Source organism: Puma concolor, chromosome D3 (assembly GCF_028749965.1).
Source record: "Puma concolor isolate L17-30 chromosome D3, mPumCon1.1.hap2, whole genome shotgun sequence".
Taxonomy (NCBI): Eukaryota; Metazoa; Chordata; class Mammalia; order Carnivora; family Felidae; genus Puma; species Puma concolor.
The window spans coordinates 78,599,954-78,612,998 of NC_141678.1; the positions used below are offsets into that span (position 1 = coordinate 78,599,954).

A 13,045-nucleotide genomic window follows, 5' to 3' on the forward strand; every position below is an offset into this window, starting at 1 on the left:
TTTCTCTTTGACTTTTCACAAAGAGTTCTCACAGAGTCCAACAGGACACATTCAGAAGACTGAAGGTTTAAGGATGCTCTGCTGTTGCCAACATTTTAGTTCTCATTTTGTGCTCGGAAGTAGGTTCTTTTCCATCTGGCCTGTTCTTTCTTTCTTTCTTTCTTTCTTTCTTTCTTTCTTTCTTTCTTTCTTTCTTTCTTCCCTTCTTCCTTTTTTGAAGCGTATTTATTTATTTTGAGAGACAGAGAGCAGGGGAGGGGCAGAGAGAGAGGGAGAGAGAGAATCCCAAGCAGGCTCCATGCTGTCAGCACAGAGCCCCATGCGGGGCTCAAACTCACAAACTGTGAGATCATGACCTGAGCCAAAATCAAGAGTTGGATGCTTAACTGACTGAGCCACCCAGGCACCTCACCTCTCCCAGGTTCCTTTTCTTTTTTTTTTTTTTAACGTTTTTTTTTTTTTTTTTTTTTTTTTGAGACAGGGAGAGACAGAGCATGAACAGGGAAGGGTCAGAGAGAGGGAGACACAGAATCCGAAACAGGCTCCAGGCTCTGAGCTGCCAGCCCAGAGCCCGACGCGGGGCTCGAACTCACGGACCGCGAGATCGTGACCTGAGCCGAAGTCGGCCGCCTAACCAACTGAGCCCCCCAGGAGCCCCCCAGGTTCCTTTTCAAGTGAGAGGGCCTTGATGTGGAGAAGCCAGCTGCATGGGGTAGGAGTAAGACAAAATGAGCTTGAATGCAACCTTCAGTCTTCCCTAGAGCAGGAGGGAAGAAGACAGGGAGAAGGGGGTTCACGTTTTCTCCGCTTCAGACGGGATTGCACAAGTACCCCCAGGGGAGTGGAGGGCGCTGTCTCAGCAGCTTGCTGGGAAATGAGAGAAATGGGAACTGGCTTCTCAACTGTAACTCAATTGTAACTCAAATGTAACTGACAACATTTCTAACACCAAACGTGGGGGAGTTCTTCTGCCCACTGAGCAAGTCTTCCCTTCTCTAGGTTTTTAAAAAAGTTAAAAAAAAAAAAAATCTCCACCCCCAAGGTGGGGCTTGAGCTCACCACCCCGAGATCAAGAGTTACATGTTCTTCTGGCTGAGCCGGCCGGGCGCCCCTAAGTCTCTGATTCGGTACAATTCTGGATCATTAGTTGTGTCAATAACGTCCCTGGAGGTCAGCACGGTCCCCGAGATTGCCCTCACACCTATACATCTGCCCGATTGGCTATAAGTCCGGGATTCCCTCGACCTCCTCCTCACATTCCATGATTGCCAGAATGGCTCACAGAACCCAGGAAACACTTACACATACCAGTTTATCATAAAAAAACACAACTCTGGAAAGGTCAAATGGCAGAGGTGCATAGGGCAAAGCGTGGGGGAGGGGAGCGGGGTTTCCAGGCCCTCTCTGGGTACAGCATCCCCCCCTACAGCTCCACGTGCTCACCAACCCAGAAGCTCCAGAAGCTAGTCGTTTAGGGACTTTTATGGAGGTTCCTCTAGGAAGGCTTGATTGATTCAATGTGATTGAACTCAGTCTCCAGCCCCTCCCTTCGCCCTCAGGGGGGTGGAGCTGAAAGCATCCTGGTGGTCTCTCTGGAGACCAGCCTCTGGCCTGAAGTGGCCTAGGGGTTCCCCCGGCCCGCAACCATTGCATGATCAGACAAAAAGACACTCCTCACTCTGGAGACGTGGAGGGTTTAGAAGCTCTGTGTCAGGGACCAGGGACTAAGACCAAATAAGTATTTCTTGTTGCATCACACTGGCTCTGTTCTTCCAACCAGGAAAGGAACAGCACTTATGCCAAAGATTGTAAGCAACAGCCATGGCTAGGGGAAGGTGCAAACTACATGTCCTAATGCATGCAGGTGTCCTGAGAGATGAGCGTACGTTCCTTTCTAGTAGCCGATAGGGTCCTGGCTCATTGCAGTGGTCGGGCAGCGGGGCCCGGGTTCCTATCACAGGAACAAAAGAATCAGATGGAGTCATATTTCTACCCTGGCAACGTCAGACTTCTGCATTAGTTTCCAGTTGCATTGGTCTGTTTATGCTTAAGGCCTGTGGTTTCCACTAATAGATAAATACGCCATTTCTTTCGAGTTCTCATTGGCCAGGGGTATAATGCAGAGTTTGCAGGTGACCTCTCAGGAGCCCCTGGAAATTTCATGCAAAATTATGTTTAGGTAAGGGACACCTGGGTGGCGCAGTCGGTTAAGCGTCTGACTCTTGGTCTTGGCTCAGGTCATGATCTCACGGTTTGTGGGTTCGAGCCTCGTGTTGGGCTCTGTGCTGATGGGGCGGAGCCTGCTTGGGATTCCGTCTCTCTTTCTCTCTGCCCCTCCCCTGCTTGTGATCTTTCTCTCTCTCTAAAATAAACATTAAACAAACAAACAAACAAACTCAAAACCAAGTTTAAGTAAGCACATTCTGTTTTCTGGTACTAAAGTCTAATGGTTTCATTAAATTCTTCAAAGTATATAGCTCAAAATAGTGTAAGAACAGTTCTCCAGAAGTAGATGAAAGGTACCTCAAATTATCTTATGAAATACAGTATTCTGAGTTTCCCAGTACCTTTCATGAACCTGGCATTACATTTTATAAGAGCCAATAAATATACTTCCAAAGTAAAATTATAGACTAATTCGCTTATGGCTATAGATGTAAAAATTCTAAATAAAATATTCATATATTCAATGCAGTATTGTATCAGAAGAATAACATACAGAAATTAAGTAGTTTTATTCTGGAATGCAAGAATTGTTTGACATTCAAGAATGTGTAAATAATAATTTGTTACAGTAATAAATGGAAAGAAAAATTCATAATACAAAGAGGTTCTCCAAAGGCTTGTGTTAATTCAGTAAGTATCCACTTTAGAAAAAAACTACTCGAATATGGTAAGATGTACCAAAACACAAAAGCGAACATCAGACCGAGCATTATAGTGCAAAAGAAGTCGTTGGAGACAAAATTGGGAATATGACAGAAATTACTATTATCTCAACTTATTGATTAGTTCTACACTGCTTTCGAGGAGGATCCAGCCAATGAATAGTGGATTAAATAATCCGTGTAAATATTGGGGGAAAAAAAAGACAATAATCGAATCAAGTAAGTCATTTGGACTTGTCCGTTGTTTGCCCTTTGCTTGATATATTTATCGAATAATGTTACATTTCAATGTAAGTTTTATATTTTTATGGCAACAGATTTAATAACCTTTTCCTTTAACATTTATGATTTTGTATCCTTATTCAAAAATGTCTTCCCTGCTCAAGAACGTGTACAAATCCCCCCCACTATTTCATCTAGAAGTTTTAGGGTTGTTATGTTTAAACTTTTGGTTCCTCTGGAATCTCTTTGGGCTTAAAGAGAAAAGTTGAGATGCAGATTTATTCATCTTCCAAATGGTCATCCCACCACCATTGATGAAACAATGCTCTTTAGGCCATTGATTTGAAATGCCTACCTGACAACAAATTACAGTCTAGAATGTTGTTTGATCTGTTTCTGGGATCTATACTTTCGTTTACGTCTTTTGCAGGTTCAAGGTATTTTAGTCATTGTATCTGCATTTTATGTTTGTCTGCAAGGAGTTGCTAGAGAGAATCTTCGGTGTTTTCAAGTTGTGAAGGAAAGGTGTGAGCCGCAAGATTCCTGAAGCAGGACACAGTTTCCTGAGCCAGTTGAGGAGTTAGGCGTGGCCAGGAACAGGGAGCTTGGGAGGGGACGGCGGAGGTTAAGGACGGTGACAGCGGTCTCAAAGTGACAGTGACCTTTCATTTTGTTCCTGAGGCAATGGCAGTCTTCGGCAGCTGCAGTTTGTGCCTGTGGTTCTGTGTCCAGCCCAACCCGTCCCTCACTGAATCAAGAAGAGTGGAGCAGGGCTCCATTCCAGAAGTTAACCAGCAGCCTGCCAAGTGGTGTGGTGTAAAGAGCTCTGTCCACACTTGGGATGCTAATTCGGTCAGAGTCTGGCGTGTTGATTTGCGTAACAGTCACTCTCTGGTTCTGGGGTCCTTCTTCATGTAAAACATAGACTGACAGTGTGAATAAAAAAGGAAATTTTAATGCTACCTTTTTTCTTCCCTAGACCCAGAGGGAGTAAAGGAGAGTAGTGTCCCTGGCCCAAAGCAAGTCAAGGATTAGAATTTCCACTTATCACTGTAGTCGGGGTCCAGCTGTCACTTGCTGCAGCGAAAGGGACAGGGGTAGTTGTTTCCTTCCAGACTCGGGTCCTAGAGGACACTGGCCGTTGCCTCTTCTCATTAGGGACAAGCACCAAATCCAGCAGGCTGCCTCAGCCACGCCAATAGCCTCAGGGGGGTGAGTGAAAGTCCTGTTACTCCAGGCTGCCCCAGGACAGATGGCCACAGAGCCCCTCCCGTGATGGCGCTAGCTGATTGGCTTGGCATGAGTAATACACCTGTCTTTAAAGAGAAAACAGATGAACATAAGGGAAGGGAAAGAAAATAATATAAAAACAGGGAGGGGGACAAAACAGAAGAGACTCATAAATGTGGAGAACAAACTGAGGGTTGCTGGAGGGGTGGTAGGAGGGGGGATGGACTAAATGGGGAAGGGGCACTAAGGAATCTACTCCTGAAATCATTGGTGCACTATATGCTAACTAATTTGGATGTACACTTTAAAAAACAAAAAATAAATAAAAAAATTAAAAAAAAAAACAGACAAAGGGGTGCCTGGGTGGCTTAGTCAGTTAAGTGTCTGACTTTGGCTCCCGTCAGTATCTCACAGTTGATGAGTTCGAGCCCCGCCCGCATTGGGCTCTGCTCAGAGCCTGGAGGCTGCTTCCGATTCTGTGTCTCCTGCTCTCTCTGACCCTCCCTCTCAAAAAGAAATAACCATTAAAAAAAAACCCAACAACCAGCCCAGAATCAACCAAAGATACCATGTGCAGCTAAAATTCCCACTGCTGATCTACACTCAAATGTCATCAGCCTGTTTTACTTAAAAGTTTTTTTGATGTTTATTTATTTTTGAAAGAGAGAGCATGAGTGGGATGGGCGAAATAGGTGATGGGCATTCAGGAGGGCACTTGTTGGGACGAGCGCTGGGTGTTGTACGTAAGTGAGGAATCACTAAAGTCTACTCCTAAAACCAATACTACACTATGTGTTAACTAACTTGAATTTAAATAAATAAAAAAAAATTCAAGCAAGGAATTAAAAAAAAATTTTTTTAATGAATTTAAGAGACCAGAACAGTCTCTCCCCTTAAGGGAAGAGAGTCTCTTCACAAAATGGCATCTGCTTTTTTTTTTTTTTTTAAGTATGAAATTTATTGGCATTTGCTTTTCGGCATCCACCAAAATCCAGGCGATTCCACCTGGGGACTCTACCAATTCATTACGTTAATGGTTTTCAATAGGTGGCCTTCATGTATTTGGAGGGCATGCAAAGGCTTTGCAAGGGGAACACACACGTGGGTAGGTTTAAGGAATGAATTTCCTGATATTCAACGGGCATATGTATATATTCCTAAAACGTATCTGCCTGAGAGTTTGCTATCCTGTCCTCTTTTATCCATTTATTATGAATCTTGCCGTGGCTACCAGCCCTGGGGATGAACACCGTGCCTATGAAAGCCAAGGGCAGCTGGAAGTGTAGGTGAGGAGTTGAGAAAAGCGAATGACTAATGATGGACTGGTAAGTTCTTCTGCAGATCAAGGACTTTTCAAGTGGAAGAGGACATAAGCCTGTGGCGAGCTTTTAATCCGATGACTATTCAAGTGATGTTTTTGATGACAGACAACTAAAAAAGTAGCTTATTTTTCATGGTAAATGGTCAAAATAATTTTGCCAGGAATTCTGAGGAAGCGTTCAAGTAATTGAGGTACATTTTTGTAGACAAATGCCTTCCATTTCTACCTATTTGTTTATTTCACAGTTGTTTCCAAAAAATGGAAAGAAGAATAACAGTCTATCACCCACAGATTTAGTAAATAATTGAGGGAAAAAAAGCCCCAAACTCAAAACCAGCAAACGAAATAGTCCCATTCATCTATTAAATGCTTTATTTTCAATACATTTTAGTTTTTATTTTATATTTTTTGTTTTATATTTTACTTTATGTTTATTTTATATTTAATGACTTAGCAGATGTGATATTCAGGTACTTTGAGCCCTTGTTTCCTGATAATAATTGTAAAGATGATTCAATGCAGGGGGCGCCTGGGTGGCTCAGTCAGTTAAGCATCAACTTCAGGTCATGATCTCACAGTTGGTAAATTTGAGCCTTGCACTGGGCTCTCTGCTGCCTTCACAGAGCAAGCTTTAGAACCTCTGCCCCCCACCCTCCCCACCCCCCGGCCTCTCCACCACTCGTGTGTGCATGCTCTCTCTCTTAAGAATAAACATTAAGGGGCGCCTGGGTGGCTCAGTCGGTTGAGCGTCCGACTTCGGCTCAGGTCATGATCTCGCAGTCTGTGAGTTTGAGCCCCACGTCGGGCTCTGTGCTGACGGCTCAGAGCCTGGAGCCTGCTTCCGATTCTGTGTCTCCCTCTCTCTCTGCCCCTTCCCTGCTCATGCTCTGTCTCTCTCTGTCTCAAAAATAGATAAAAACATTAAGAAAAAAAATTAAAAAAACATTAAAAAAAGATAATTCAATCCAGAAAAATAATATTTTTTTAAATCTTTATTTATTTTGAGAGAGAGACAGGGTGTGAACAGGGGAGGAGCAGAGAGAGAGGGAGACACAGAATCCGAAGCAGGCTCCGGGCTCTGAGCTGTCAGCACAGAGCCCGACGCGGGGCTCGAACTCATGGACCGTGAGCTCATGACGTGCGCCGAAGTCGGCCGCTCAACCGACTGAGCCACCCAGGCGCCCCCAGAAAAAAAATATTTTTATTTATGGTCAAAAGAAACCATTCTCAATTTCAATTTATATACCTATTTTTGGTATAGACACATAGGGAAGAAGGACAAAAGACTTTCGGGCCTAAAAATGTTGCATTAGAGATATAATTCTGGGGGAGACATGGGAAGGCACAGAACCCGGGTCAGCCCTCATTTCTCCCTCTCCACGCTGAGTTTTAGGTGCTGGAGGCCATGTGATGATTGCTGTTCTCAGTTTCTGTGAGGTCATCCCTCCAGTGACAGTAGGTATCATGAAACCCTAACTGCTCAGCCTACAGTAAGTTGGTCTCCAGCATTTAAAAGAGAACAAAATAAGATTTCATTTTTCTTCTTCGGGAGAACAGGAACAAGGCCACACTACAAGGAGGGTGAGCTGGGTGTGAGGAGGGAGACGAGCTGATGTTCTCCTTCCATCTGCTTCTGTGACCTGACCGTTGTTTATTTCTCATTCAGGTAAAATCCATTTGGCACAGAAAGCGCAGGGGTTGGGTGTGTGTGTGTGTGTGTGTGATTTGTTTCACAGAGTCATTCAGGGCCACATCAGATAGAGGTTCTGAGTCACGAGAAAGAGATACAGAGCCTTTTCCGGGTAATTATGTTTAGGAGTCCTTTTCTGTGTATATACATTGTATTCTAGGTACACAGCAAAGTAAAGGATACTATCCCAAAGCAGCAAAATGTAAAATATAACTCTGTCTTAGGGGTGGATAGAAATGAGCCCCAGCCAACTTCAACCTCATGTGGTGACACTGTACCTGTTATAACCTGCATGACTTAACGGGTGACCTCCAAGTTCCGCCCCAGCTGTCAGCATCCACTGTGCAGACGGGGCAAGAGACAGAGAGGAGAGGTTTGGATAGGCCACTCCTGGGAGAAGGGGACCATCACTCTGCTCAAATTCTATGACTAGATCTCAGAATGACCACACCCTATGTTAAGGGGGGCTGTGAAACGTGGTTTTCCCGGGGTCCTGGAAGAAGATGACTCCGGTTGTCTCCACAGCATGCTGTATCTGCCGTCCTGGGGTAGAAGGTTTGGAGAAAGCTGAGAAGGTTGAAAATAGCCACTGGAGCACGAGAGGAACAGCTGGCCAGGAAAACATCGATGTCAAGTTCCAATCTGTGGGGTGGTGAGCTTTCTTCCAGCAGCTCACAACAACAGGCGGATAGTTGGTTAGATCCAGCTTGGGGTCTGGGGCAATGGACAGAAGGGCAAGGGAACCAGGGAGGTGAAGGTCTCGGTAGGAGAGAATCAGGGGTGAGGAAACACCGCACGCTTCCTGGATGGGGAACAGAGCGGACGTGCCTGGTTGACAGTAAAGGAAGGGCTCAAGTTCCTGGAGGTCTAAAAAAAAAATTTTTTTTTGGTTTATTTATCCATTTTGAGAGAGAGAGAGAGCACAAATAGGGGAAGGGCAGAGAGAGAGGGAGAGAGAATCCCAAGCAGGCTCTGTCCTGTCAGAGTGGGGCTTGAATCTACGAACTGTGAGATCATGACTTCAGCCAAAACCAAGAGTTAGAGGCTTAACCTGACTGAGCCACCCAGGCGCTCCATCAAGTACCTGGAGGTCTTGATGGAATTGGAGAGAGATGTAGTGGGTGAAAGGGATTTAAAGCAGGGAGGGAGAGCTTGCCATCCAATAAACGGTATGCTGGGGTGCCTGGGTGGCTCAGTCGGTTGGCTGTTCAACTCTTGGCTTCGCTCAGGTCATGATCTCGAGGTTCATGGATTTGAGCCCCACATTGGGCTCCGCGCTGGTGGTGTGGGGCCTGCTTGGGATTCTCTCTCTTCCTCTCTCTCTCTGCCCCTCCCCCACTGATGCCCTCTCTCTCTGTCTCTCAAAATAAATAAGCTTTAAAAAAAACCCAAAAAGGATGTGTTATGGACTGACTGTGTGTCCCACCCCCAATTCATATGTTGAAACCCTACCCCACAATGTGATGCCATTAGGATGTGGGGCCTTTGGGACAGGGTCAGGCCAAGAAGGTGGAGCCCTCATGCATGGGATTCATGCCCTCCTTAGAGTCCCAAGACAGTTTGCTTCTCTCCCCATCTCTCCCTCCCCCTCTCCCTCCTTCTCTCCCTCTCTCCCCTTCCCCCCTCCCTTTCTCCCTCCCTCTCCCTCCTCCTTCCTCTCTCTCTCTTTCTCTTTTTCTCCACCATGACCATATGAAAGAAAACAGCCTCTCTGAAGAGGACCCTCACCGGAATCCAACCATGCCAGGAGCCTGATCTCGGACTTCCAGCCTCAGAACGGTGAGAAATAAGTCTGTTATTTGTAAGGCACCCAGTCTATGGAACAGCCAGGATGTTTTGTGGAACAGCCAGGATGAACTAGGCAGCATATTTGAATGTATGGTTTTGGAGGGGGGACAACCTTGGGTAGACCTGAGATGCACTATGTGGCCAAGGGAGTTTGGGGTGGGCGTGGGTGGGTTGTGTCTTTCTCTCCTCTGTTTCCCCAGAGACCACCCGTTGGGGTGCTGGGTCCCAAGACACATCTGTCATCTTGGCCATCAGGAGGTTGAATGCTTTGATTCAAAAGCAGTTAAAAATAATTAGCAAGTTGATTTTGTTGGTAAAATATTTTTAAAAAATCGACTTTCAGTGATGTGGATTTGTATGGCATGAAAAAGACATTAAAAAGCATAGCCTCTTTAAGGCAATTATGTTTACTGGCCCTTTTCTGTGTACGTGCCTTGCGTTCTGTAGAAATAACAAAGTGAAGATCGCTGTGATACCAGTATGATATCCATTTAGCAAAAGGTAAAATTAAGCTCTGTCTTGGGGGTGGTTGGAAATGAAACTCAGCCAACTTCAGCCTTGTGTGGTTACGCTGTACCTGTTATAACCCACAAAGCTGAAAGCCAACGGTAGATGAAGAGTAAAAACAGCAGGTTTTAATGTACGACACCTGTTATGATATTAGATGGTGTTATTAGCATCCTGTTACAGAAGTGAGGGTTTTAGGGGGCCCGCTTGGAAACAGGTAATCATTTATACTCTAAAGGTTAAGAAACACTTTTATATTTTAGCTAAAGGTAGTCAATTCTTCTCTTTCTTCCTCTTCTTCTTCTTCTTCTCCTCCTCTTCCTCCACCTCTTCCCCCTCCTCCTCCTCCTTCTTTTTTTTCTATAAAGCCTTCCAGGTGTCATATAGGGAGACTTTCCAGGTGGGAGGATCCTAGCCAGGTGGGATCCCTTCCAGGTACAAACAACTGATGTAATTATCTTGGCTGACAAGGCAAGAAAGCCACCTATTAGGTGGCCATCCGTAGAGGGCTTTGCTCTAGGAGCCTCTCTACACACTTTGCTGTGGTCTCTCACTGTATGAAAGAACAGCTTTAAAATCAAACGCAAAAAAAAAAAAAAAAATTCTGTGTTGGCTTCAAATAATCTTTCATCGGGGCGCCTGGGTGGCGCAGTCGGTTAAGAGTCCGACTTCTGCCAGGTCACGATCTCGCGGTCCGTGAGTTCGAGCCCCGCGTCGGGCTCTGGGCTGATGGCTCGGAGCCTGGAGCCTGTTTCCGATTCTGTGTCTCCCTCTCTCTCTCTGCCCCTCCCCCGTTCATGCTCTGTCTCTCTCTGTCCCAAAAATAAATAAACGTTGAAAAAAAAAAAAATTAAAAAAAAAAAACAAAAAAAAAAAAACACAAAAAAACCCAAATAATCTTTCATCATTTAGGCCACAGATAGAATCTAAGAAGTTGGCCACTGACAGTTGGATGCAAACACCATGGGGTCAGTGGCCTTCCCTTCTGCTTCCTTCTCTACATGTAATTAATTGCTGGTCCTCAGGGAGACATTGGAGCTGACCTCATCAGGGCTTCTTATGCACACCTGCTGGCCCGCTCCTCCTTGTATGAACTTGAGTCCACGAGGAATCAGAGGTTTGGGTGTGGCCCAGAATATTCTCTCCTATTTTATTTATTATTATTATTTTTTAAATTTTTAATGTTTTACTTGTTTATTTTTTGAGACAGAGAACATGCCCACACAAGCAGGGGAGGGGCAGAAAGAGAGAGGGAGACAGAGAATCCGAAGCAGGCTCAGCACAGAGCCCCACGCGGGGCTCAAACTCGTGAACTGTAAGATCATGACCTGAGCAGAAATCGAATGCTTAACCGCCTGAGCCACCCAGGTGCACCCCCTTCTTTTGTTTTAATATACTGTATTGTTTTATGAAATGTCTTCTGTGTGTTAATGTAAAAAGGAAGGTGTTTGATCCTTTTTACACAGAGGCCTCGTGGAATGAAGGACTTGCTCAACATCGTGTGTGGGTCTTCCAGTGTGGGATGACTGCCAGCTCTTCCTCCTGGTCTCAGCCCAAATCTCATCCTTTGGCGCTCTCAGTTTCCTTCCTTATCAGGAACGATAAGTATGTTCATACGTATGTGTCCTGAAACGGCCAGCCACCTGGTTCTTGGAAATGGGTCCCCTTAATGTCAGCTTAGGGAAATCAGGCAGAGTGGCAAGGTGAGGCCCTGTGCCTGTACCGATTTGCAGCCAAGATGGCAGACAACTGAAGACCATTGGCTAAGTCTGGCCATTAACCTGCATAATCATACAAGCATAGATATTTGTCTTCTGGTGACATTTACCCTGAAGCGCCGTGAAGTTTAGTCTGGCATCTGGCTTAATGTTTTGACTTTTCTATCCTGTGGTCTGATCTTCTTGTAAGCATGGAGCTGGTGCTTATTTACCCAGATAATCCCAAGTTTTGGGAAAGATTTTGAAAGCTGAGGGAATTACATAAGCTATGATGCCCAGTTAGATCAACTGAAACTTTGCTCTGCCTCTGAAGTGAATGCTTATGTTTGCCATGTTCTTGGAAATACAGACAGCTTTCATGGAGATAAACTAAACATGAAAGTTTAAACTTAACGACCAGCTAACCCAGGAAATATATTAGATGTACATGGTCAAGATTTTAGAATTTGAGAGACTTGGGGTCTCATGTACATACTTTCTTTAATGGAAGTTCCAACTAGTAGCTGTTACATATTGTCAATCTAGAGAAAATGACAAGAAAGCCATTTGAGTTCTTGGAGCCAATATCTGGGATAGTAATGTTTAAACATTGGGGAACTTACTAGTGATTGTCTTAGAGGCAGATGGCCTCGGAGGTCACAAATTCTGTGGACTCCATGCAAGAGAATAGAGGTGAGTGGTGAACATAAAGGCACAAAGAAAGAGTAAAACAAATAGCAGGGGCTACAGACCTCTGGGTTATAAAACACCACCCAACATTTCACTGGACTTCACAGTCTTTTCCTATAAAGTATCAGGTTCCATCTCTTGGGGAATTTTTCTTTCCTAACAAGCAATTATTTTCTTACAGTTGTGGGGGTGGTGTTTATGTTTTTAAGATGGTTCTTAGACTTTTAAAAAAGATTTTATTTTATTTTACTTATTTTTGTACATAAAAGAATATTTTAATCTTGTCCTTAGGAACTATAAAGACTGTACATGATTTGGAAATGAGACCCTGCCAAACAATGGCCAAAGAAGAATCATTCACTCTATGCCTTTTCTTCGGTCGGGTCACCCAGAAATAGACTATTACCAGCTCTGATTGTTGTGGCTTGTGGCCCCACATTGTGTTTACCTGTGTATTCACCATAGTTGAGTTTCCCTTCCATGTAGATGCGGGACCCCTTTTTCACATACTGATACGCCATGTCTCTGAGGCCTGGTCCGAACACTGATACTCTGTGCTCTGTCGTCTGACTGACATCACCCGTTTGGTGCACTCCACTCTCCCCTGACCGCCACACCTCATTCGTTGCTGGAGAAATATCGTGACCGGGTTCTTCCCTTCCACCTATCTCATGACGGGGTCCTGACCCACTGTTCCAAGGAGCTGCACACAGTTCAGAGATCTTTCAGGATCAAAGCTGCTGGCAATTTCAGACTCACTTCTTACAGACTGATGAAATACCCCTAACACGGGTCTTTGAAACATGGCTTCTATTTGCTTTTCCTACAGTCTGTCTTTGGTCTTCCCCTAGCAAAGGACTCGTAGCTCCCTCCCTCCTTCACCGGATGCTCTAGCTTGAACCAAAAGATTTTATTTTTAAGCAATCGCTACACCTAACACGGGGCTTGAATTCACAACCTTAGATCAAGAATTGCAGGGGCACCTGGGTGGCTCAGCCACCTCTTGGTTTTG

General features: G+C 44.8%; 1 pseudogene; it reads right to left on the reverse strand.

Moving 5' to 3' along the window:
• Positions 1-12,395: 12,395 nt before the first annotated feature.
• On the reverse strand, positions 12,396-12,838 carry LOC112868395 (single-stranded DNA-binding protein, mitochondrial pseudogene; annotated as a pseudogene).
• Positions 12,839-13,045: the final 207 nt, after the last annotated feature.